Below are 24,687 nucleotides of genomic sequence, written 5' to 3'. Positions count from 1 at the left end.
CTGGTTAGTCTGTGGATCATATCCCTGTGATTAGAACAATGGATATTCAGGACTGGACAGGCTCTCAGAGTCTATGGCCACAAATGTTAATCCATGCCCTTTCTGTACTCATAGCTAACACTCTCTGAATACAAATAACTGTTGAACCTGACAAGATCAAATCTCAAAGAATCTAGTTAAAAGCCATTTTGGGGTTGGCTCCCTTACGGTCTTCTCTGGAGCTGAGATGTACAAGAATGAGCATGTACCTGATTAGTACCACAATATGAATAAAATTCACATGTTTAAACTTGATTGGTGACAAAAAGATCACAGAAATAAACTAGGCAGAAAAGGAATAAAATTCATTCTGAAAATGATCACAGGACTAAGTATGCCCCACCCTCAAGACCTCACCCTCACGAGTTCATTGATTCCCAAGCTGTAGCCACTGTGTTCTTCCTAAAACACAAATTCTAACCTGATTCAATACAAGAAAGAACAAAACCTTAAAAACTCCTCATTAACCCAGAGTAAAGTCCAAAACCCTTAACTGGATTTTAAGATCCTTCATTATTAGGACGCTGACTCCATCCACATCCTTAGTAACCTGCATGTTCTTACCACCCATAACCCCTTAGCCATTCTTAGCAACTTTGATTTCCTCAGAGGAGCAAACTTCTTCCCTAGGCCTTTGAGCTTGTGCATCCATTGACCTTTCTACCTGGAACACCTGCTCCCCCACCCCCAACACACACCCTTCACTAATTAAGTCTGCTCATTCATCAGGTCCACTTTGCATATCAGGAGACTAGGTCAGATGCTCCTCCTATGTGCTCCCTTGCCACCTGGCCACTGATGCCCTCCTTCCTCACCACCAATAAACAACAAATTCCTTCATCTTCTGTTCACTGTTCATCCCCCTCACCTAGAATACTGCTTGGAACAAAGGAGGTCGTCTACACACCTTTGCTGCATGAATCAATGAACAGAAGAAGGTAAGAAAATAGCATGCCAGGGAAGCCTCAGCAGGAAACCAACCAGCTGGCTGTGGACCTTCCAGGGTTTTTTTTAAAAAAGTCTTTCTTCTTAAATATAATGTTTAGAAGCCACATGATTTTTGTTTAATTTGTGCACATGGACAGAAGATAACCACTGTGAGAAAGCAAATTTAAGACATAGCAAGTTAAATCAGATTGGACTATGCTCTGGAAGATAAGTAGAATTTCCCTACTGGAATTATTAGTTCCAATATCTAAGTCACTCCCAGGGGAGAATTTGGCTCTTCTACAGGAATGCTAACTTTTTTTCACCAGAACAGAGTCTAATCAAGTGTATAAATGCTGCAATACACCAAATGGCAGAGGAAAATTAATGTTCCTCTTGTGGGTTCCTGAAGTGTCTTACCACTAGGAAGTAACTTAGGCAAAGAATAGAAAAGGAATCCTTAGCAGCAGCTATACAAAGCCTATGAACAGAAATACCCTTGTTTTACGTGAAGGTTAGAATTTAATGATCTATGATGGGGATAGTGCAGGGGAGTAATATTGGACAAATCACACTGTTTAGTGTGTGAATATGTGAATATCTAACAAATCCCATTATGTACAACCATAAGGCACCAATGAAAAGCAATGTGGTGGGGGCAGGAGAATTTGATGATCTCTTAGGTGCTCCTGGAGGGGGGAGTTGGGTAAAATAACAAGGCTTACCCACTGTCAAAGGGTCAAAATTTTTTTAAAAATTTATTACAAAACTACAACAGTTTACAATTCCTGTCACTGTTTATTGTTGACCTTAAACACTAATTGAATATCATTTTTATCTTAGATATTGTAGTGAGTAAATTCTCTCCTAAGAAAAATTTTAATAAAAATAATTTTTTTAAAAGACTATACATTCCGGGCGTGGTGGTGCACACCTGTAATCCCAGCAGCTTGGGAGACTGAGGCAAGAAGATTCCAAGATCAAAGTCAGCCTCAGTGACTTAGCAAACCCTTTCTCAAAATAAAAGATTAAAAAGATCTGGGGTGGCTCTCAGTGGGTAAGCACCTCTGAGTTCAGTCCCTGATACCAAGTTAAAACAAATTAAAAAACAAGACTACAGATACACAACACAATTTTGAGACTAACTCCTTCCGCCCAAAATGTGCACAAAAATGAGAACTCTGACACCATCATGTAAGCAAAATCCTAATGAAATGACTGAAAACAATGGAAATAACATGACTTTTAAGCACGTATTGCTTTTTTGACATGAAGTCAGGATTAGGTGACAAACACTGAGGAATGCCATGAGAAACTGCTTGCTTGATGGCCACCACTTTTGTGAATTTTGGTTTCTTGCACATCAGGTTTGTTCATTTTCTGTGAATAGAGAGACTTTGACATCCTAAAACACAATCACAGATTATCAGCCCAAGTTATTTTTCCCTTTCAACATATAGTGATGACTGAATTATATAGTAAGACTTTGGAAGTCTTATCTAGATAGATGCTCATCAAACTTCCTTTTGGCAATTTTTTTTTGTTAGTAAAACTAACACACACACACAAACTACACAACTAAATGTTATAGGAAAAGACTTCGACCTCTGCCAAATTTCAGCTGGGAACAAATTTTTATGGCCAGCTAATAAACCTGCTGAAAACAGGGATTGATAATGGAAACCCTCCGGAGCCCTTAACTACAGTGTGCACGGCTATAATAAAAAGAATTAATGCAGTCAATTTGTACTACTGTTCTTGGAACAAAAAACCCTATTTCAACCACAGTCTTTTCAACAGCTGATTGGCAGCCCTGTCCATTTCCCCTCTGCAGTGTTGTCAGGAGTCTTCAACATGATAATGAGCCTGTCACCATATTCAAATAGCCCTGTGACAGCATGTTTTGTGAGTGTGACGTCCACTGCAAAGGGTCTGTCAAAAAGCACCTTTCAGAAAATGAAAAGAGAATGCTTTTCTGATGATAAACCTAATTTCTCCATAGATAAAAGAGGGAGATTTTTCATCAGATTTTGTCAGTGTTGTGTTGCATTTATCTCTTCAAATGCTCCTGTTTTCTTTTCTTTTTTAAATATACATAAATTTTGATTTGTCAGTGATGGGGAAAAATGATGATGAAACACACTTGCTGTTCTAGGAAGCTGATTCCGAAAAGTTACAACTGTAGAGGAAGAGAAGAAGAAATCATGATACTTTTTCCCTATTAAAAATAGGCAAAAACCAGGAGAGGCTAACTTGTTACTAGTGGCCCAATAAACTTCCAAGTGTGGAACTCGGATTCTGCATGCATCCGTTCACCAAATTCAGTTGTGTCTCCAAAAATGCCCACAGGAAGTTGATATGTTCAAACTGCATTTCCATATAGTCACTTCCTCAGTGAACACAAAAATCTGTCACCACATTAATTGCATAGAGAAAGCTCCCTTCTCCAGATCTGATGGTTACACATTACCTTGGTAAACTGTTTGTGGTTTGAATACCAGGAAAGTGTGTGTGTGTGTGTGTGTAAATCACATTTCAAGTCCCCACAGAATTTTTGTGAAACTAAGATGTTTGAAAATATTGTTGAGAGGAAAATATAATTTGAATCATCAAAAATTTTGTTATAAAGAATCCAGGTTCTCTAAAGCGCTATTTAATTCTCTTCCTTTGTTTATTCCCCTAAAGTAGATGAAATCTCAGTGTGTTCAGCATTAATATAAAATCTAATTTAGGCATTTTCTGAAAAGGGATACACATATACATGTGTGTGTATATGCATATATATGTACATGTGAAATACATATATACACAAATGTATATTATATAAGTATATAAACTACACGTACATGCATAGGTACATGTATTTCATGTACACATATAACATATATATACACACACACACACACACACACAAAATGCAAATATGAAAATGTCTCTTCTTCATGAATGATTTAATAAAATTTTAATAAAATTCACCCACATGTAGCCAAGGAAAACTGGGAAGCTCTTTGGTGTTGACAATGGAAGAAGTGGAAAGAGTTGAAGTGCTGAAGCAGGGGGACAGGAAGTCAGCAGAGAACTGTCATTCTCTCATCTGAGGTGCCCTGAATACCACCTTAAGCAAATAAACACATGCAGAAGGTCCTGGAGGCAGCTAAGAAAAAAAATAATAAAATAGAAATTTAAATCTAATGCCTGCTTTTACCTCAAGCTCTAAGAACCTAAGAATGTGTGTTTTAGAAAACACACACTAGCTGTCAATTATACTACCAGGTGATTTAATTCACTCACATTCCTATATTAAATTATATCCAAACATTTTTCAAAAGATATTACAAAAAATACGTAATGTCATGCTTCATTCTCCTGACTTTAGCTGGTGTCTTACAGGTACAAGTTCCATTTTTAAAGCAATCTTTCCTTCCAGTCACCTGATCCATGCACCGTATACATGTGAACTAGAGAATTTGTGAAACTCTCACTATTCAGAAGTGGAGAGATCATCAGAATCTTCACCCTCCCAGTTTCAGATAAACACAGTCTTAGAATTCATTTGAGTTGAGGCCTGAAAATGCCAAAGGGGCCTATTAATTAAAGAAAACAATAATTTTACATTTTTAGTATAACATACATATATAAAGCTGTCGTGGCTACAGAGTTTACTTAATTGAAATTTGATACCTTTTGATGGTGGGTCATGGGTAGGGAATCTCAGTCTTTACAGTAGAGCTTACCCCAAATATACCAGGGCAGATGAAAGTTTAAAACACAAAAGAGATTTTCCAAATGTATGATTCACCTTTATTAGCCAATAATTAGTAAAGCTAAAATTATTGAAGAGTTTCAAGGTTTTTTTGTTGTTGTTTTGTTTAGTTTCACATTCTAGAGTAAGAAAAGGTAGCAAAGGAGGAAAAAAAAGGTAAAGGGGCTTCACCATATGTACAAAATCACCTTCTGAGAAAAGGTAAAAGTAACTAAAGATCAGTAATATATGTGGCTGATTTAAGTTCGTTTCAGGGGGAGCTATTATAAAGCCGATAAGTAGAGCTTTAGACAGCTGGCTTTGTGCACTATCCTGTTCCTTTGCCTAAATGTTTAAACCACTGGTTTATTTGGGATTAAGAAAAAAATAAGATCTCAAACTGAGCTCTACCCAACATACAAAGCAAAGTCCAGAACCTTGAAGACTTTCATTGTCTCTGAAAGTCATTGTCACCATCGTAATCCCCTCATTAAAGCTAAAGAAATGCTGGAAAGACATTAAAATGAATGCAAACCATTTGCAGCAATCTCCTGCTCACACCACCTCCAAATGAAGGCAGGCACATTGCATAATCCAGGCAGCAAGAGCTCCTGACAGGTGGATGATTTATGCTCATAGTCAGAAGAATCGGAGGGCCTGCAGAGGAGACAGCATGAGCAAGGTGGTGGCGAGACAGATGCTCTCAGTGGGCTTGCAGGGGCTGGCAGGCTCCAGCTAGTTCAGGTGCAACCTGGACACTTTAAGTGCTGAACTCCCATCGCCTAGATTCCAACACTTGGATGTGCCATTTGCAATATTATATGCAATGTACACAATGAATAAACTGTCAAATCCGGGTGAACATTATATCCAGCCTGCAGACACTTCTGACACACACAGACGTTATGTACATAATGCCCCGGCCTGTAAGTGAAAGGAAACCTATTTTTGTTTAATGATTATTATTATACAGATGTAAATATTCCTTAGCTTAAGGATCCTTGATCCTGAAAATATTTAGCCCAGGTATGGTGAGTGGAGAGTGACAACACTTCCTAACAATTGGATCAATATTAAAGATTGCACAGTGGGATTAGGAGAAACACACCTCAGCAGAAAACCGACATTCCTGTCAATTATATTAATTATTTTTCAGATACATGACAGGCTTTCATGACATTTTGTTCTGAGAAAGCATTTGAATATTTGAGAGGAAAATGAATAAGGGATGGATAATAAGATGATCCCCAAAGGATTCAACTGCTTTGAAGTCAATTTTTAAAAATAGTTTTTTTTTTTTCTTTCAGAATTCTGTTCCATGGCCCCAAACAATAACAATCTGGTAAAGATTATGGTATTGGTTAAAAGGGTAGATAAACCTAATTACAAGTATTGATGACAAATTACTGGTACTCCGATCTCTAACAGAAGGTATTAGCCAGCACTTTACTGGTTGGCAGTAAGCCACCAATGGACAGAGAAATTCATTCCATAGATCTACACAGAACTATGTAGATCATCTTTTTCCTGCTCGACCCAGTATCTCCAAGGCATACAGCTCAGGCATCATGAAGGGATAAGCATCCAAATGTATAAGCTTCAAGTTATCTTGCATGAATGCATTTTTACTTTCAACTCCTAGATCCTATAAGGTCAAAGATAGAACTGCCAATGAGAATTAAAGACACAGGCATCCCTTTAATTAGGTAACAGTATTCAAAGACTAATAAATTCCCAAGAAGCCACTTTGCAAAGCAAGAGTTACGGTGTTCTGCGGGAGAAAGGTAGGCAGTGGGCTTTTCTTTCAGTTCTCTACTACTAAAAGAGAATTTCTGAAAAGAACAAAATGGAATACATTGTAAGTAATTCAGAATGCCTCCAGACTTTACAGTTCTCCCTAGAGAAAAAACTCAAAACAATTTGAAGTCTTCACAAACTGCATCCAAATCCTTTTTCTAACTTCATTAAGCTCCAGTACTTAAAAATCGTTCATAGCAAGTACTTTAATTAGAGACGCCAATGCAGGAACAGCTCAGCAGGCAGTGAGCCTCCACCTAGGAAGCAGACTGCTCAGGGGGGACGGGCTCCGACTCATTCAAGCAACCCGTAAAGGGACAAACTGGGACATTGATACATGTCCTCCTTCCCCAAAAGAAAACTGGGGGTGTGGGTTGTTGTTTTTTTGTTTTGTTTTGTTTTGCAGTGCTGGGGATTGAACCCAGGGACTTGTGCTTGCGGGGGCAGGCACTCTACCAACTGAGCTATATCCCCAGCCCATGGGTTGGTACAATAGAAAGATTCAAACATCATTCTGGTCTCATCTGTATGTCTGTATGCACAGAACATGTGCTAAAGATGGCAAAGTTAGAAGTGAAGCACAACCAAGTCATCTGCACTGTGTAAGCCTGTTTTTCTTTGTTTCCCCTCTGTTCTCTCTCCTTCCTCCTTTTCTCTTTTCTTTCTCTCCTTCTACCTTTCATTCATACTTTGAGACTGAAACCATTATCATGGGACTCAGATAGTACAGGCTCAAACCCAGCATTAAAGTGCTCAGTGCTACACGGAACTCTAAGAGGGTAACATTTATTTAATGTTCTAGAGTCAGTCTTAGGGTAGAGAGGAGGTAGGGGAAAGGAAGGAGGGGATCACTGTGAAGAACTACTATGCATGAATAATTCTTATTCTTTATTTCCCTGCCTGGAATAGTGGCTTTAAGGGAGAACTTAGGAAGGCAAATAAAGAACTCAGGTTTCAAGCTATCTGCAACTCTAAACCTAAGTTGTCTAGAGACTCAAAAATAACAACAAAATAGTTTTCAGGGACAACGGGACAACACAGTTATAGAATATTTTAGGTGGAGTTTCGTGAAAGCCCTTTCTTCACCATGACTCCTGTATTTTTTATCCTGCTAGAACTGAATGAACACATTAGCATGTGCAAAAGTAACTGTAGATGCCATAAATTACACCTTGGAAAAAGTTAGCAGCGTCCGGATGAAAAGTGATCCCTTGGACTCAAGGTCATTTGCTTTTGGTCAGTGACAGACTTTCTTGCTGTCCACCTTACAATTCACCGAGGGGTCTCTGGAATTCTGGCAGGTTTTGCTGACCCTGCCTGTCACCTTCAGGTCTCCTGAGCACAGGAAAGGGTCTCAGGCCGGAGTCACACAGAGCATTATCAGGGACCTCCGACCCCTGTGAGTCAAGGAGAGAAAGCAATGTGAAGACAATCCAGGCCTGCTGTGAACACAGCATTCGGTCATTTTGGAGGGAAAGAAAAAAAAAGAGAGAGAGAAAGAAACACAGGGAGATGACATTTGAGACCAAGCAGAACTGATTTGTCTTGGGTGCAGCTAGGCTAGGTCCTATGCAATTGGGCAACAATGTAATGGGGGTGATGATAATAGTATTTTCTGAGGACTTCAATTTGTCAGATATTTGGCTAAGCATTTAAAATCTATTATCTTATTTAATCTTAATAGAGAACTCTAGAATGGGCACTGTTATTAGCAATAATTTACAGATGAAGAAACTGAGGCTACCAAAGACATTAAGAGACTTGCTAGTAAGTGGTGATATAACAACTGAGTTATTAGCTAATGTCATGATTTTGATAATACACTATACAGAATGACACATTTATAACACACTTCCAAATGTACTGTCTTTGTTTTCAAATATATTAAACCGACGACTTTGTAAGATATCATAGCACCTACTAGCATTTTGCAATGTGAGACGAAATTAACGGTGATCATTTTTTCCTCCATTTCCCTCTGCCTTGAGTTTCATTGAAATACCTTGCCCTGAAGAAAAATGAAAGGAAAACTAAAGAAAAAGAATAAGATATATATGCCTGAGCACTTCGTGTTAGAAGACTTTTTATCAGTGAGCTCTCACGGTGATGGAAAGAAGACAGGAGGAAAGGTCCTGCAACTAACCTCTGCTTCCCTGGCCCATTAGCTGTTTTCCGATGTGCAAATGACTCTGGTCTCCCAGGACTGGTTTCGGAGTTCAGCTGACTACAGCACTGTTTCCTTTTGGGTTTCCAGTTAAAATCAATGCATTAACTGAGGCTGCTAGTTAGATTCTGTAACTGCAAGTTAAGTAAGAAAGGTGAGGAAGGGAAGAATTCCTAGCTTTATAGGCTTGAGAACTTTCAAAGAGGCCAGTTCCCGAGTGGCATTAATACAGAAATAGAATTACTTGTAAAAGCTGGGGAGATTTTGTTCTTTCCTACCTTAACAAAACTTTTGATGGATTTTTCTCCTCTGGAGCACATAACCAAATAGTTAAAGATTTGTGAGATAACCAAGAGATTCTCTAACATTTCTTAGGCACACAACGTTTGAATTGAATTTCTGTTCCTCTTACTTTGTCACCATTAGTGAAGCTTTATTTTTTCTACACTATCTGCTTTAGTTCCTAATGAATGACTTCTGGGGAGACCTACAGACACATACAGCATCGGTGAGAAATACATCTGTTCACAGACCACAAATTTGGACCTGTTGACTGCAAAGAATGAAAGCAAGGCTACAAACAGAAAATGAAATCATCAGACAATGACCTGGGCAGCCTCTTGGGGACAGATGCTGGACACTGGCAGAATCTCTTCTGCTGGGAAAAAAAAATAAAAATAAAAAGCTGGCGATGTAGCCCAGTGGTAAAGTACTCACCTAGCATAGACAATAGACTATGATTCTTATACATAGAAATGTTGCTATTCAGAATAGGAGATGCTCACGCATTATTTAAACCATATGTAAGAAATGGCAGAAATATTCTGCACAGAAAATTCAAGAAATATTCTGGTTCTGCAGAGAGCAATTCCAGCAGAAATCAGAAAATGTTCCTGTATGGCTAAGTCCTCTTGTATTAAGAGTGTCTACAGTAAGCAATGATTCTGGAACTTGCAACAGCTCTGGCACCAAAAACATTCCCTGAAATAAAGATCTTGCTCATAAAAGGAAATATTAGTAGTAAAAAAAAAAAAAAAAAAAAACAAAACAGCAGCTTCGTGTGACTTCAATATCTCACCTTTCAACACTCTGGTAAGAATAATTAAGAGGAGAACCAAAAGACTTCATTATAAATATCACTCCAGTATATGGGCTACAGAGTCGTGAATGTCACATTGAATCCTGGTCTTACCATTTACTAGATATCTGATCTTGAGCGAGTTATTTATGTAAGTGATTTGAAGTAGGTCTTAGTGTTCTCATTTATATTCACTAAATTACCAAACATCTATGGGAAAGTTAGATGAAAAACAATGTCATTCTTCATTGTTTCTTCTTTTTCCTTTTTTTTTTTTTTTTTGGAAACCAACTGCCATATTGTCAGAGTAGTCAACATAAAATTCAATATAACATGACTTCCAAAATAACAATTCTGTCATGGTCACCGCATGAATACAGGAAAATGTGTTCATAACTTACATATAATTTTTTTTCTAAAAAGATTTATGAAAAAAGTTATTCCTGCATCCAAGTTATAAAAATGAAACTTCTGGCTGTGTGTGGTGGCAACTAAACAAACAAATCAAAATAAAAGAGGAGTGGGACAAGGAACTTAGCTCAAAACTCAAAAGTAGAGTACTTGCCTAACATGCATGAGGTCATGGGTTCAATCCTCAGTACCACATGCATACAAAGAAAGTATACCAAAGTAGGCTAAAAAAAAAAAAAGAAAGAAAGAAAAATCCGTTATAGTTTATTGAATATCTATATTCAGTAATCACCACTATGTAAGTATACATTGTGTAAGTTCATGAAGGACTACAATATGACCCCTTCTCTCAAGTTGTTGATGCTTGCTCTATGAAACATATTAAAGTGAAAAAGAGAATATCAAAAATTAATAACACCTAACATTTTCTGAGTGCTATTGTTCAATAAAGGCTGTGTCAATAACATTACATTCATTACTCCATTTAAGCCACAAAAAAAATCCTCTGATGTATGTATAATCACAGATAAGCTTCAAAAGGTAAAGTAATTGGCTTGAGATGACACAGGTGGTAAGTAATAAAGTTTGGATTGAACTGTGACTCCCTCCCTTCACCACCCAGTATGGTAGCCCCCAGCCATGTGAGGCTATTTAATTTTATCTAATTAAAATTAAATAAAATTAAAAGTGGAATTCTTCAGTTGCATCAGACACATTTCAAGTGCTCAATCAATATTGACAGACTCCATTTGATCCCACAATCCACGCTTTTTTCTTTATGCTCTATTTCCCACTCTGGAAAACATGAAGTTAAAGTGTATGAAACAGAATGCAAATACTGGTGAAATTCAGAAAGGGGTAAGACCTTTATAATTTTAAGTCATCAGGATTCTGAAGGATCAGATCATAAATTTTATGAAGGCAAAAAACTCATCCATCATGTCTACTTTTACTTTTTTTCATTTGGGGGTCTCATTATGTTGCCCATCTGCTTTCAAATTCATAAGTTCAAGGAATCCTCCTGCCTCAATCTGCCAAGTATCTGGGACTATAGGCATGCACCATTATGCCCAACTTTGTCATATTCACTTTTTGGTGGGGGTGGGAATTAAACCCAGGGGCACTTAACCACTGTGCTACATCCCCAGCCCTTTTTTATATTTTATTTTGAGACAGGGTCTCACTAAGTTGCTTAGGATCTTGCTAAGTTGCAGAGGCTGGCTTTGAACTCAAGATCTTCCTGCCTCAGTCTCTCAAGCTGCTGGAATTACAGGCATGTACCACTTTGCCTCATGTTCACTTTTATATTCCTAGCACTTCATAAGTAAGGATTATATCCTCAAAATATACTTGTTGAATGGGTGAATAAAAGATGGATGAATAAATGTTAGAAGTTGAACTTACAAATGGGTATTACTTGGATAGACAGGTAGATAGAAAGCAGCTCCTGGGAGGCATTCCCTCACCCTGACTTCAGATAAGATAAAGAATAGCATATATTTCTGGGATAGCAGATAGAAATATTTATACAGGTCAAACCATAAGGCAAAAATCCATTTTTCTTCCAAATATTTCCAAATTATGCACGAATTGATAATAGCCTAAGACTGGCTGAGGTCAGAGTAATTGCCATTTAATTGGCTTCAAATATACTAATGATCATGATAATGTTGATGCTGAAGAGATTTAATAGGCCTGGAGTCTGAGAGACTAAATGTCTAAGAGAGGAGAGAGAGGTGTCCATGGGAAGTGGGGTAGGGAGGGAATAATTACAGAGATCACAGCTTGGGAATCACCAACTTGTGAAGAAATCTGGCTTTCACAGAAAACTACTAGAACGATAAAATTAAAGAAACAAAGAGGGGACTCAGTAGAGGGAGAAGAAATGGCGTGTGCTCCAAAAGTTATATGTGAGGGAGAAATTTCGTTCTGAATATTAATTGGACAGTCTAGGGAGAAGTTGTTAAGCAAGGACTCAGGTGGACTTAAAAACAAAATACCTACAGAACTGAGAAATAGAGCTGGCAAAATGGACTTGACTTCCTAAGGGGGCAACATGATGTCTCGAATCGAGACACAAAACTGAACTTAGAACAGAAACCAGATCTAACTAGAAACTTATTAAGTTGTATAGTGTAAATTACCTCACTTCCACATATCATACTCCTTAAATTCTCCACATCCCCAAGATATGTAGAGACTTTAATAATCCAGGCATATTAAAATTATGATTAAGCAATCTATGCAGAAAAGACTTTTAACAGATGAAAATTTAAGACTTGAGCAAAACAGGGAAGAGACTGCAACCCCAGATACAAACAGTCTCTGGAGGAACAGATTGACCCAGGTAACTGCTAAGGGTTTGGCTATAGGTCCCATTTGATCCCACAGTGTCATTCATAAAAGAAGAATAACTTACAAGGGGGACTTTTAAAATAGTAGAAATCCTAAAGCTCCTGTCAAAGATCTCTATAATGTTTCCTGTTCCTAAAACCATTTTCATGTTACCTTCTTTTAATGGCATGATTCATATTTGTGTCAATGTCAAAAAGCATTTCAGCTGAAGTAAGGTAAAAAATAAGTTCATGATGTGGATAATCTGCTGAGGCCCATCACATCTGAAGGTCAGTTATTATTATGCCTGAGTTGTGCAGTCTACTTGGGTAATGCTGAGTGGGAGTGGCAGGGCCCTGATATTTGTTCTAGTAGCCACAAAGACACACTGGTGCTCAAAAAGCACAATCTGCCATTCACTTAAGTCTGGTTTGCCAGGAAGCCCAAGGATGGACTCCCCACCAGTGCCATCAGGCTCAGGGAATTTGGCTAGCACCAGGCCCCTCAGACTTCTGCCAGCTAATTGGCTTTGGGGAAGCCGCTGACCTACTCTCCACTGAGTGGCTTTTGTGAACCTGGAACCCAGCCTGCCTCTCATCATTGATCAACCTTGGCCAAGCCAGCTGGCTTGTTCCTTTGCAGACAGCTTGCCTTAGGGAAGCTGGTTGGTGGCTCTTCAACCTACTAAGCAGGAAAGAGGAGAGAGAGATAGTAACATGAGTATACTATAGAACAATATCTCAAGGAATGACCAGTACTCATTTTCAGTTGAAGGAGACTTAGGGATGAACAGAATCATGTCTAATACACAACACAGAGGAGTTGAACTCCTCATAGTGTTAAGAAGAGAGGTAAAAAAGTTAAGAAGGGGACCCAAAAGAGTATTTCATTAAAAAGGCTTGGTTCAAATGTGTACCATAATTCCTTGACATTAAATTTAAGCACAACATCATAAACATCAACACTATGTTAATGTACATATTTGTGTCAAAGAACAAAACTCTGCTGTTTAGAGACAGGTGGGGAAAAAATTCCACATTGGAGTCCTACATGCTCTGGCCTCTCCGCCGTGTCCCTTGCCACTTATTGTTCTGTCACTGGACTTCAAATGTCTGAGCAAATGTCGAAGCAGGTTTCCCTCCCTTGGGGCTAAATCCATAGGGATTTTTGTATAATTCAAAAGGAATAAAAAGTTGTAACATATTAGCTAAATGCTGGCTTTCTATTTTAAGTTCACAAATGGAAATGACAAATGGGGACAATCAAATAAATGATTAACTTTTAATAGTATTCCAATTAAATCAGGAGAAAGGGAGATAAAAGACCTATTTCTTGTGATTTCAGTCTTCTCTATCCTCTGTAACACTAATGCAGAAAAGGGAGACTTATTTCATTGAAAAAATTCTTAGCGCTACATTTGGTTAGCTCATGCAAGAGTTTATCTACCTCATTCTAATGCAACTGTGATTTTTTTAAAAAACCAAATATAAATACAAAACTGTTTCAGACATCTAGGAGTACAAGGGAACATGTTGCCCATGAAACCACATGGATTAAATATAGAATCAGGGACAAATCTTTAAATGTAAGTATTTTAATTTTCCCCATTTATAAAATGGGTAAGACTATAATACCAGTTATGATTTATATATGAGGTATCCCCCAAAAGCTCATGTGTGAGCGCAAGAATTTTCAGAGGTGGAATGATTAGCTTATGAGAGTTATAACCTAATCAGTGGATTAATCCACTAATGGATTAACTGGGTGATAACTATAGATAGGTAGGATGTGGCTGGAAGTAGGTCACTGGGGGACATGGCTTTGGGGCTTATATTTTGCCCCTGGTGAATGGAGCTCACTCTCTCTGCTTCCTGGTTAACACATCCTCAGCAGTTTTCCTCTGCCACACCTTTCCACCATGTTCTGCATCACCTTAGGCCAAAAGCTAAGGAGTCAGACAACTGTGGATTGAATCTCTACAAACCTGAACCAAAATATTTTGGCCACTGTGATGGAAAGCTGACTAAAACACCCAAGTGTCACACTATAGCCACATCCTCAAAACAACTGGGGTAGAAGATGCTCAAGTCACGAATTCAAATTCATCCCTCCCTACAAAACCACAACTTAAAAGAAATGTTCTTAAGTTCACTTCCAAAAACTGAGCCAGAGCATGAAACTATGCCACAAAGAATAATGTTCCTCCATACTCCAATTTGTATTTAAACAAAATGCCACACATTGTTTGACAAAAACATAGACCCCTTGAGTGTTGTTGATGTTTATTCACATTGGTCATAACTGTTAAGTTATTCCAAAGTTGACTGGAGGTATAGCGAGTAAGAGTGCTTACTCGCACGTAGGAGTCCCTCGGTTCAATCTTCAGCACCACAAAGGGAAGTGGAAGAAAAGTTATTTCAAGGGTTTTGCTGGGATAACAAGAATCTCAGAGTGGGAAATCAACACAAAAGATCTAGTCTCATCCTGATAGTATACTTGAACTTGTTCCCTAAAATATCTGTCAGAATGGTGGGTCACTTACTGCACATAGTTCAGCTATTTTTGGACATAAGGACAGGAACCTGAAGCACTGAAATGAGTCCTGGTTCAAAGAAAAAAATCTGGAAGGTGCTTAAGTCAACTTTCAAGAGTTCACTGACACATAATGTCCATAGCCTATGAAGAATGACAAGCCAAATATGCATTTGAATATTCCTACAGTTCACCAGGAGAAACTATAGTAAGTAAATACAGAGTATAGGCAGCAGAGTCAAAGCACCTGTTACAGAATCTGAACTTCCTCATGCACTGGGAGAAATTCAGCAAGTATCATTGTCATGACTTGGATCTGGTATGCCCCCCACGAGGCTCAAGTGTTGAAGGTTTAATCCCCAGCATAGCAATATTCAGAGGTGGGGATTTGGGGAAGGGAATGGATCATGAGGCTCTGACTTCATCAATGGATTAACCCACTGGTGGATTCACAGCTGAACAGACTGCTGGGAAGTGGTGGAAACAGTAGGAGGGGGGATCTAGCGGAAAGGAGTGGGTCTTCAGGGTACATACTTGAGGACAACTCCTTTTCCCTGGCCTCTTTCTCTAAAGCTTTCTCTTGGCTTTTTGGCTGCTATGTGGTGAGCCACATTGCTCTACCATGATCCTTTGCCATGGTGTTCTGCCTCACCATAGCCCAGAAATAATGGATCCAGTCAACCATGGAATGAAACCTCTAAAACCATGAGCAAAAATAAATCTTTCCTCCTCCGGGGTGATTTTTCCAAGTATTTCATCACAGTGGTGAAAAGCTACCTAACACAAGCATAATCTTTCTAAGCTTTGTTTTCTCTGTAAAGTGGGGAAATACCTACTCCTGGGGGGGTCATTTGTAAGAATTAACAAAAATAAAATTCAACTAAATCACATAGTACACAGCCTTATGCATGTTAAACTTTCAAGAATGTGTTATTAGTCTTACCTTCAAAATCCTGGCTATTCATTTTGAAGCAGACTATTCAAGTTTCATATCAACAAAACATGAAAAAGTCATCATCTGCTAATGCAATATCTGTACATTAAATAACTTTTTGTGGCACCTTAAACACATTCCCAAATGGCTTAATGTCAAGACAAAGCTCACAAAGAAGTTGCTCTTTGCTATTGCTTATGTTATAACTTGGGAATTTTGTTTAATGCTCTGCATTAATGAGGGAACTTCTTAGAATAATATTACAAGAGAGTGCAAGAAATACCAGTGAGGTCAACGCAGTTCTATTAACTGTCATCTAACACAGAAATATTTTCCTTGAATACCATTAAAGCTTTCTCCTTTTCTTTGTTCTGCTTTTTGAAGGCAGTAGGAACCCAAATTTTGCTACCAATAATTCCTGTTTTTGACTTGGCAGCATAATGATCCTCAGGAAGAAAAAAAAAATCACCTTGGCAATGTCTTCTTCAGAGATTTTTACAAAAGACATGTTGTTCGGATAAATTAAGAAGCAGGTTTGTTAAGTAAGCAAAAACAAATCCACTTGTTCCTAAGTGACCTGAGTAGCTTTATATTTTTTAGAGAGAGCCTACTTGGAAAATGCTACACCCTTTAAATGACCATTTTATTAAAACGGGAAATATGAAACAGAAGGGTAATTAGACAAGTAAGTTGCTCTTTGCTACCCCTGCTGATAGAGTAAACCCAGAAGACTCTCAAGAGTTCCCACTGCCATAAAGAAATCAAGATTCAAGCTGCGGTTGCAGCAAAACAGGTCTGAGATAGTTTTTCTTTATACCCTGGGGGCTCTGGACAACTGGCTGAAGAGAGAATGGCAACTAAATGAGTCAATGTATAATTTATGCTCTCTCTCATGTATATGCCCACGTGCGCGCGCGCGCGCGCGCACACACACACACACGACTGCCATCTCTAACAGGTGGAAATAGGACATATACCCTATGGGTTGTAATGAGATAGCTCAGAATAAATAGGACCTCTAGACAGACAGTCCTCTACTGTGGAAGAAGAGGGACTGCCTCACCCTCTGTACTCCACTTCTTCTAACTTAAAGATTTCCTAAATGTTAGGTCAGCCCTATTAATCCATGAGTCAGAGAAAAAGTTACACAGAGACAGGCAATTCTTGATGGATTTAAGATGTGTCAGGCCAAAGGATCGAAGCTGGGCATAGATGACATGACCCTTTTCAGACAGTGTCTTCAACTTTGCCACAGCAACCTCCTAGCTCTAATATAGACTTCAACTCACCATCCGTGAGAGATACTCTGGTCTGCTCACTTACCCAGTGAAGACCTTTTCTGCACTGATTCCCATCATTATCTGTGTCTTCAGAGGCCCCATTAAACTCCAGGTATGAGGCTGGTTTCCTCAGACTGAATGTTAAGGCAAAGCCCCTCCCTAAAGACTGTCACTTGCATGTACACCTCAGGCTCAAACCCCCTGCTTAAACCTATTAACTTGGCTGATTCCTGGGCTCTCCAGTGTCCTTTCCTAGTTCCAAATCCAAATGACTATGTCCAGTCTCTGCTGAGATGTGTGCATATGACCCCAGTATGGAGCAGGAAAGATTCCTTGTTTGACTGAGGCTATGTCAAGCTTAATAAAGTTACAGGATGGACCTAGGAATGTGAATCATCTGACTTTTAATCCCACCCCTTCTTTATCTGCACTGGGACCTGGGACAAGTCACTAAAACTCTCTGAACCTTGGATTTCTTATGTGCTTAGAATCCAACACCCAGGATCCCACCTTTTTGTACTGAATGGGGTTTTATTGTGATTATTAATCATGAATAACCTATAACCTTTCCATATTCAACAGTGACTTACTGCAAAAGCTGATTCCCAGCCTCCGTTTTTACTTTATCCTGTGATGATCATAATTCTACTATATTGATCATATTTCCCACCTGGAATCTTCGTGCTTGATATTTTTTAGATTTTTAAAAGTGTGTGGGGGGGGGATAAGCATAGATGGCATTGATCATCTCTGTAACAGAAACATACATTGAAGAAGCCAAATCATATATAAAAATCAAATAAGAATATCTATAAATACATAGCAACTATATTATTTAACAACTTATTTTTCCTCCTCATAGGAAATATTTAAAAGGCATTTACAATTAAATAAACTTCCTCTTCTCCTCCCCTACTGCTATCAAGATTTTTATTTTAAAAATATAACAGCAAAACTTCAGATAAAATTTGACTAATAGCAGACATATGAGATTTCAGATGCCCACAGAAATAAAACTATACTGACTATACTTCAATATATTGACAGAGATGGCAGGTAGGAAATGTGAGGAAATAAAGAGTGGAAGTTTTTTGAACACAGGTAAAATATATAATCAATACTTCAATTCCTAAGTATTTACATACCTATTAACTGCTCTATTGCTTCTTCAACTCTCACTTAACTTGAAATATATAACATTTCCTGATAGTCTACAAATGTGAAAAGTATATAGTTTTCAGTTAAGACAAAATTTACAAAGTAGCAAGAGTCACTATCCATGTCTATCAAACCAGTTATACTACAGTTCTATCATCTCCATCATCTCCATCATCTCCATCATCATCATCATCATCTCCTCTATACGCCTTTGTGCCATATATTAGTATGGATTTCTGTAGGCATTCTGTCATTTCAAAATATAACTTGCATGATTTCAATAAAGAAAGAATGTAATCTAACTGCTTCCCTGCACACTTAGAAATGGAGACTCTTAGAGCCCAATGGACCTGCTCAAAATCACAGTGCCAAGTAGTAGAAAAATTGGAATTAAAAGCTAAACCATCATATTTTGCCAGGCACTTGGGGAAGCTAATTACAATTTGTTGAGATTTACTTAAATGTATTTCTATCCTGTGATTTTTTCCCCCTACCAGGCTGCTGCTATTTCCACCTACTTTTCCTTTTCAGATAAAGGAGTAAATTCTTTCTGGCGCTAAATCACTAGCTCAAAGCATTCTTAGCCTCTAACGTTGTTGGCAAAAACTTCTTCTTGAGCTTAAGTCCTTTTTTCTCTTTCATGCTGTTGTTTCTCTTCATTTGACATAAGGTCACATATTGAAGAGTAAATTTCTAAATAAATTTTCACTTATTGATGTGCTTCTATAAAAAACTTTGGAAAGCACTTTTAAGGCCTGTCAAAGCCTTTGGTGCTGTCAAAGTATAAAAAATTTTAAGAGACCTTGGGTTGGTTCAGCAACCAATCTGGGTATATATGATACCCAGATTCTAACTTCTCCTATCTCCTGCTCACCATGTCCCAGTCCCAGTGTCTACACTGGAACAATTTTCACCTTAATAGGTATAATTAAGAACACATAGCTTAAAGCAATTACAAACTTGTCGCAGGTCCAGGGTTTCCATCTGACAAGCAAACCTTGACAATAAGACAAAAGTCTTACCAGATCAAAATTAGTCAACTCTTACTGTCTCTGACAACAGTAACTAATTTTGATCTGGTTGTCACTCTAGGTCACACGGCATGGTGAGCACTTAACCTGAAATGTCCTGTGTATCTGTTTGTGTGTGTCTTACAGGAGATTGAACCCAGGGCCTTTTACATGCTATGCAAACGTTCTAGAACTAAGCTACATGTCCAGCCCCCTCACACAATATTTTATCCAATATTCACAACATTTTATTTGTAAATATTAGTGATATCATCATATTACAGATTATAAAAACAAAGATCAGAAAGGTTAAGTAGTAGTTTCTTAAAAGCAAGTAAATGTCACAAAATAATTTCTTGGCACCAAATAATTAAACTGTTTTTTTCTATTGCCTGATTCATCTACCTTTTTCATGGAAGCTGACCTGGCTAGGGAACAGAAATGTCATGTGTAAATGTAGCTCTTTTGCTCACCTGCAAGAGTTTAGGAGAAAAACACTTGAGTTGCCAAAGTGAAACCCATTGTGCCAATAAATATCAAAACGTCCTTCAGTTCTCTGATCACTGAATTCTATACCTACATAAAATAATTATTGCTTTCATAAAATGTCCCTGTTTGCTACTGACAAAGAGAAAACTGAACCAGTATGTCCTACAGTAGCCTTTAAATAACCAAGGAGAGAGATCAAAATAAAAATAAATCTTGACCAGATTTATAGGTACACCTTGATTAGTTCTTGTTTTTTCCTTCAAATAAGCAATACCTGAAAAAAATGAAAAGGGAATGTTGAGACCAGATATCAAGTAATAGATGGGTTTTCTCTGACATACAGTATGGTATAATGCTGAAAAAATAATGCTGGCCCATCATTCGAGACGTTTACCAGCAAAGTAGAGCAAGGAGAAAGATGAGGGGATTTTTCAGGATGCTGAATGGTCCTACCACTTGGACCTAAATGAATTATTGTTTGCTAACGGCACTGCTTAAAGTTTGGTGATGGTGTGACAGTATGTTGTTTTCTCTAACACAACTGTTCCTTGAGGGACTCTGTTTGGTTGGTTTGATGTGGTTTTCTAAGGTTTTGTTTATTTTGTTTTGTTTTCACTTTAACTGGTAATGATTTTTTAATTCGAAAATGCCAGTTTTAGGCTGGGGTACAGCTCCATGGTAGAGCAAGCACTTGCCTACCGGGTGTGAGGACCTTGGTTTGATTCTCAGTAGAGCGTGCGCGCACACACACACACACACAAAGTTAAGAATGCTAACATTGAAATCAAACATCAGGAACTGGGGTTGTGACTCAGTGGTACAGCGCTTGCCTAGCATGTGTGAGGCACTGGGTTTGATCCTCAGCACCATGTAAAAATAATTAAAATAAAGGTGTTGCGTACACCTACAACTTAAAAAAATCAAATATCGTTTGTTCATTCAGATATAATTCTGGTGCCGACAAATGAGAAGGCATACCTAGTAAGAATTTAATTCTGCACACAGTGATACAACTGGAATTCTCCCACTAAGTCATCACTTCCCTTTCATGCTCCAGACTGCACTCAGCTTCTCAAAAGGATATGCCTCAATTAGGAGAAATGCCACTCAATATAACTAAGAGTTATTATTTGTAAAATGGGAAAGGCCTCAGCTTTCTATAAACCAGCTTTTTAATGAAAACTTCATTTCCCTCAGGCAGCCCTTTATCTACGATGCATTTGGCGAGTTGAATAAAAATACCTGTTAAAGGAAAGAAGGTTCCCATCAAAGCTGTTGAAATCTGATTTCATTTCAGATTCTAGAACTAATGCTGTTTTTTGTTTAAATAGATTTTGTCTGTCAATTTTCAGACCCGCTGTGCCATCAGCCTGTATGGACTGCTGTGGTCAACACGGGGGTTGTAGAAGCAAATTTTATTATGGACTGGTAATTGAATTGAACAGGTTTACATTTGAATAGATTTACTACATCATGATCTCTGACATACTGCGTGGGACTGAAATCCCTCTACATCCATAAAGATACGTTTAAGACGGTATCATTCTCTCCAGGCTTAGAAAGCAAGTCTTGGGCCAAGAAGATGGCCAAACATAATTGTGCATTTATATGCAGGGTGTAATGCAATATTTCACTGCATTTTTAAAGTACAAAAGAAAAAGGAATATTCCATATTTACTCATAACTATCCCAACCTTTCTGTTTGGAGGAGGGGGAAGTGAGGCTCAGAGAACTGAGATTTTACTATCCAAGTGGGCAGAAAGAAGTAAAGGAAAATAAATTATTATTTGAGCATATCAGAAATGGCAGCAATTCCCTTGAAAACAGATCCTCTAAAGGCTTGATAACAGCAACTGAAGAGGTGTGAAATATAGATAAGCAGAGTCCCGTTTACTTTCACCAACAATGTTTAATTAAACATAGTTCACACCTCTCTGTTCACTCTTGCCACCCTTCAGGAATGCTACTGTTAGAAGCTACAACTGGAAAAATTATTTAAGGGGAAAAAAAAATTTTTTTATTTCCCTCTTAAGATCTAGAAGGACAATCATGTGAGTAAATTATAGTGGTAAAATCAAACTCATCAAAAACATCTATATTCCTAGAAATGAAGGTGAGTCTCTAAGCACTTTAGTTTTGGTGCAGGTGGGGGAATATTCCAAATCTAGGACACATTCATTTAAGATATATACATTGACAGATTACTTCTATAACATTTAAAACAACTGACTTGCATTTTAAAAATCATGATTCTTCAACTTTCAAGAGTTTGAAATGGCTCTTAATTAAGCTTTTCTTATAAGCATAAGTTTAGCCTGAATCTCTACTGCCTAACAAAGTGGCAATATAAATATAATGCAGACCAAAAAGTACCTATCAATTATTATTAGAATCTGTTTTTTTTTTTTTTTTTTTTTTTTTTTTTTTTGTGGTGCTGGGAATCAAATCGACATTCTGAACTGTACTTTGCTTATCACTCTGCTATTCATTTTAAGGCCAAGAAAGTTTTCCACCTCAACCACCCTACGCAGTTACCATCATCTTAACTAAAAGGAAAATTTTTTTCTCTTATGGGTTAGATTGTTGTTTTTGAGTTTTATGTCTGTGTTTGCCTTTGTTAAAAATGGTCCTTTTGTCATTTTCATCTAAATTCTCACTAGCAAGAGAAACCGAGTCTGTTTTCTCATATTTACATTATTGAAACCTAGAATCGTCTCTGGCACATTGAAGGATCTTAATATTTACTAAACACATGATTAACTGTGAAAAATCCTAACAGTGCCAAAGTCCTCATTTTTATTCACCAGTGTAACCTTGACACCAATCTTAATGTACCCTCCTTTTACTTCTCCATGCATATATCATCAGTGATGTGTAGCTACTTTCTCCCATTCTTTCTTCTTTCCATGTCCCTCTCCCCAACCCCTACAGACATACATATAAATTGAGTCATACACTAGACCAGTTTGTATTTTACTTTATCTTTTGCTTGGTAATGGGTGTTGATTACCTTTCATGATGCTTTAATTATAAACATCTATGTTTGTATATAGCTCTTTTTCAAGAGATAAGCAAAGCTGAAGAAGAATTTGAGAGAGTGTTCACTGTTCCTAGTGGACAAATAAGGGGCAGACAAGTATGGTATAAATTCCATGTACTGGAACAGAAGCTAATGTACTAATCCTATATCATAGCACCAGGGAAATCTTGAAAGTGAAATAAACCAGGTAAAATTATGAGATCTAGTAATGATACACCCAAAGCTCCAGTTCAACTTGGTGAATAAATACTTGGACCCATGCAAACTTAGAAGTTAAAAAAAGTGAGGACATCCAGTAACAACAAAATATACAAACTAAGAAGGTAAATCCCAGAAATAAAGCATATTTTTGTGATGCAACAGAATCTATACTTTTAAATATTTAATTAACCTAATATTTTCCAAACTTTACCATGTTTTACCTTTGCTTTTTTATAAATTGTCATATTTACTTTAAACTCTGATAAATTTTCTGAATAGGAAGAAACAGAAAGGTCCAAAAGTAACATGTTAAATGCATACCTTCAAAACACACAAATGTACAGAGACACGTTAAAAAATAAAACACTAAATGGTAGGTCTTTTAAAGAAAAGAACAATTATTCTCTATCTCTAATCTGAAATGTTTGTCTCAATAAACATGATGAAATATACAAATATTTCAGCTCCTTTGATATGTGTAGAATAGGTGAGAGGCATCCAGCAATCCACGGGTTCAGTTCCTGGCTCCAGCTGTTACTAACTGGGTAAACTTAGGCATTTTGTTTAACACAGGATACATGTTCAACTGTTCATGTTTTGTGTTTGCTGTAGTTATCCCTAACTAAAAGCAAATGGAAAACAATTTTAATTTCATATCACAAACTCTTTTTAGTAGAAAATAAGGTTGGAAATTATAAAGAGTGCTTTAAACCCAAGATTGATTTTTTAAAAAAAAAATCTGTGAACCATAGCTAAACCATGGAACCAACCTAGGTGCCCTTCAACAGATGAATGGATACAGAAATTGTGGTATATATACACAATGGATTATTATTCAGCCTTAAAGAAGAATGAAATTATGGCATTTGCCGGTAAATGAATGAAGCTAGAAAATATTATGCTAGTTGATAAAAGCCAATCCCAAAGAACCAAAGGTCAAATGTTTTCTCTGATATGTGAATGCTAATTCACAATAAGGGTGTGGGGAGAATAGAGGTATTTTGAACTAAACGGAGGCATCTGAAAGGAAGGGAGGGGTATGGAGGTAGGAATTATAGTTGAATGAGTCAGACATTATTACCCCATGTATATATATGATTACATGACCTGTGTAACTCTACATCACGTACAACCAGAAGAATGAGAAGTTATAATCCATTTATGTATGATGTGTTAAAATGCATTCTACTGTCATGTATAACTAATTAGAACAAATTTTAAAAATCTGTGAACATGGTAATGAGATAAAAAGCAAAAAGACAACATCAGTTAGGTTGGTTGTTTGTCGTCATCTTTTTCCTTCTGCAAACTATAAAGAGAACAAACCAGGAGTGTGAAGCATACCTGGTGTGCTCAACTGCAAATCAGGTGCATCCTACCTTGTCCTTCTGGCTGATGTCAAGCAGTTAGCTATGATGCATCAGAAAGTTCAGGGGCCAAGAAATGCGGAGCACTTACTGCTACCCCAGCTTTTTCTGGCTTTTTTAAAATTAGTGGAATTCCCTGTACCTCCAAATCCCATCCCCCCAAACCTAAAGCACAGGGACACTA

At 37.6% G+C, this 24,687-nt stretch overlaps 1 protein-coding gene across 13 annotated transcripts in view; it reads right to left on the bottom strand.

Annotated features, from left to right (window-relative positions):
- ESRRG (estrogen related receptor gamma) overlaps positions 1 to 24,687 on the bottom strand; it is a 591,202-nt gene that overhangs the window by 124,943 nt on the left and 441,572 nt on the right. The gene's annotated exons all lie outside the window — the stretch shown is intronic.

Source organism: Sciurus vulgaris (assembly GCF_902686455.1).
Source record: "Sciurus vulgaris genome assembly, chromosome: 12".
NCBI lineage: Eukaryota > Metazoa > Chordata > Mammalia > Rodentia > Sciuridae > Sciurus > Sciurus vulgaris.
The sequence above is the reverse complement of the archived record's forward strand: the minus strand, read 5'-3'. Positions and strand labels throughout refer to the sequence as shown.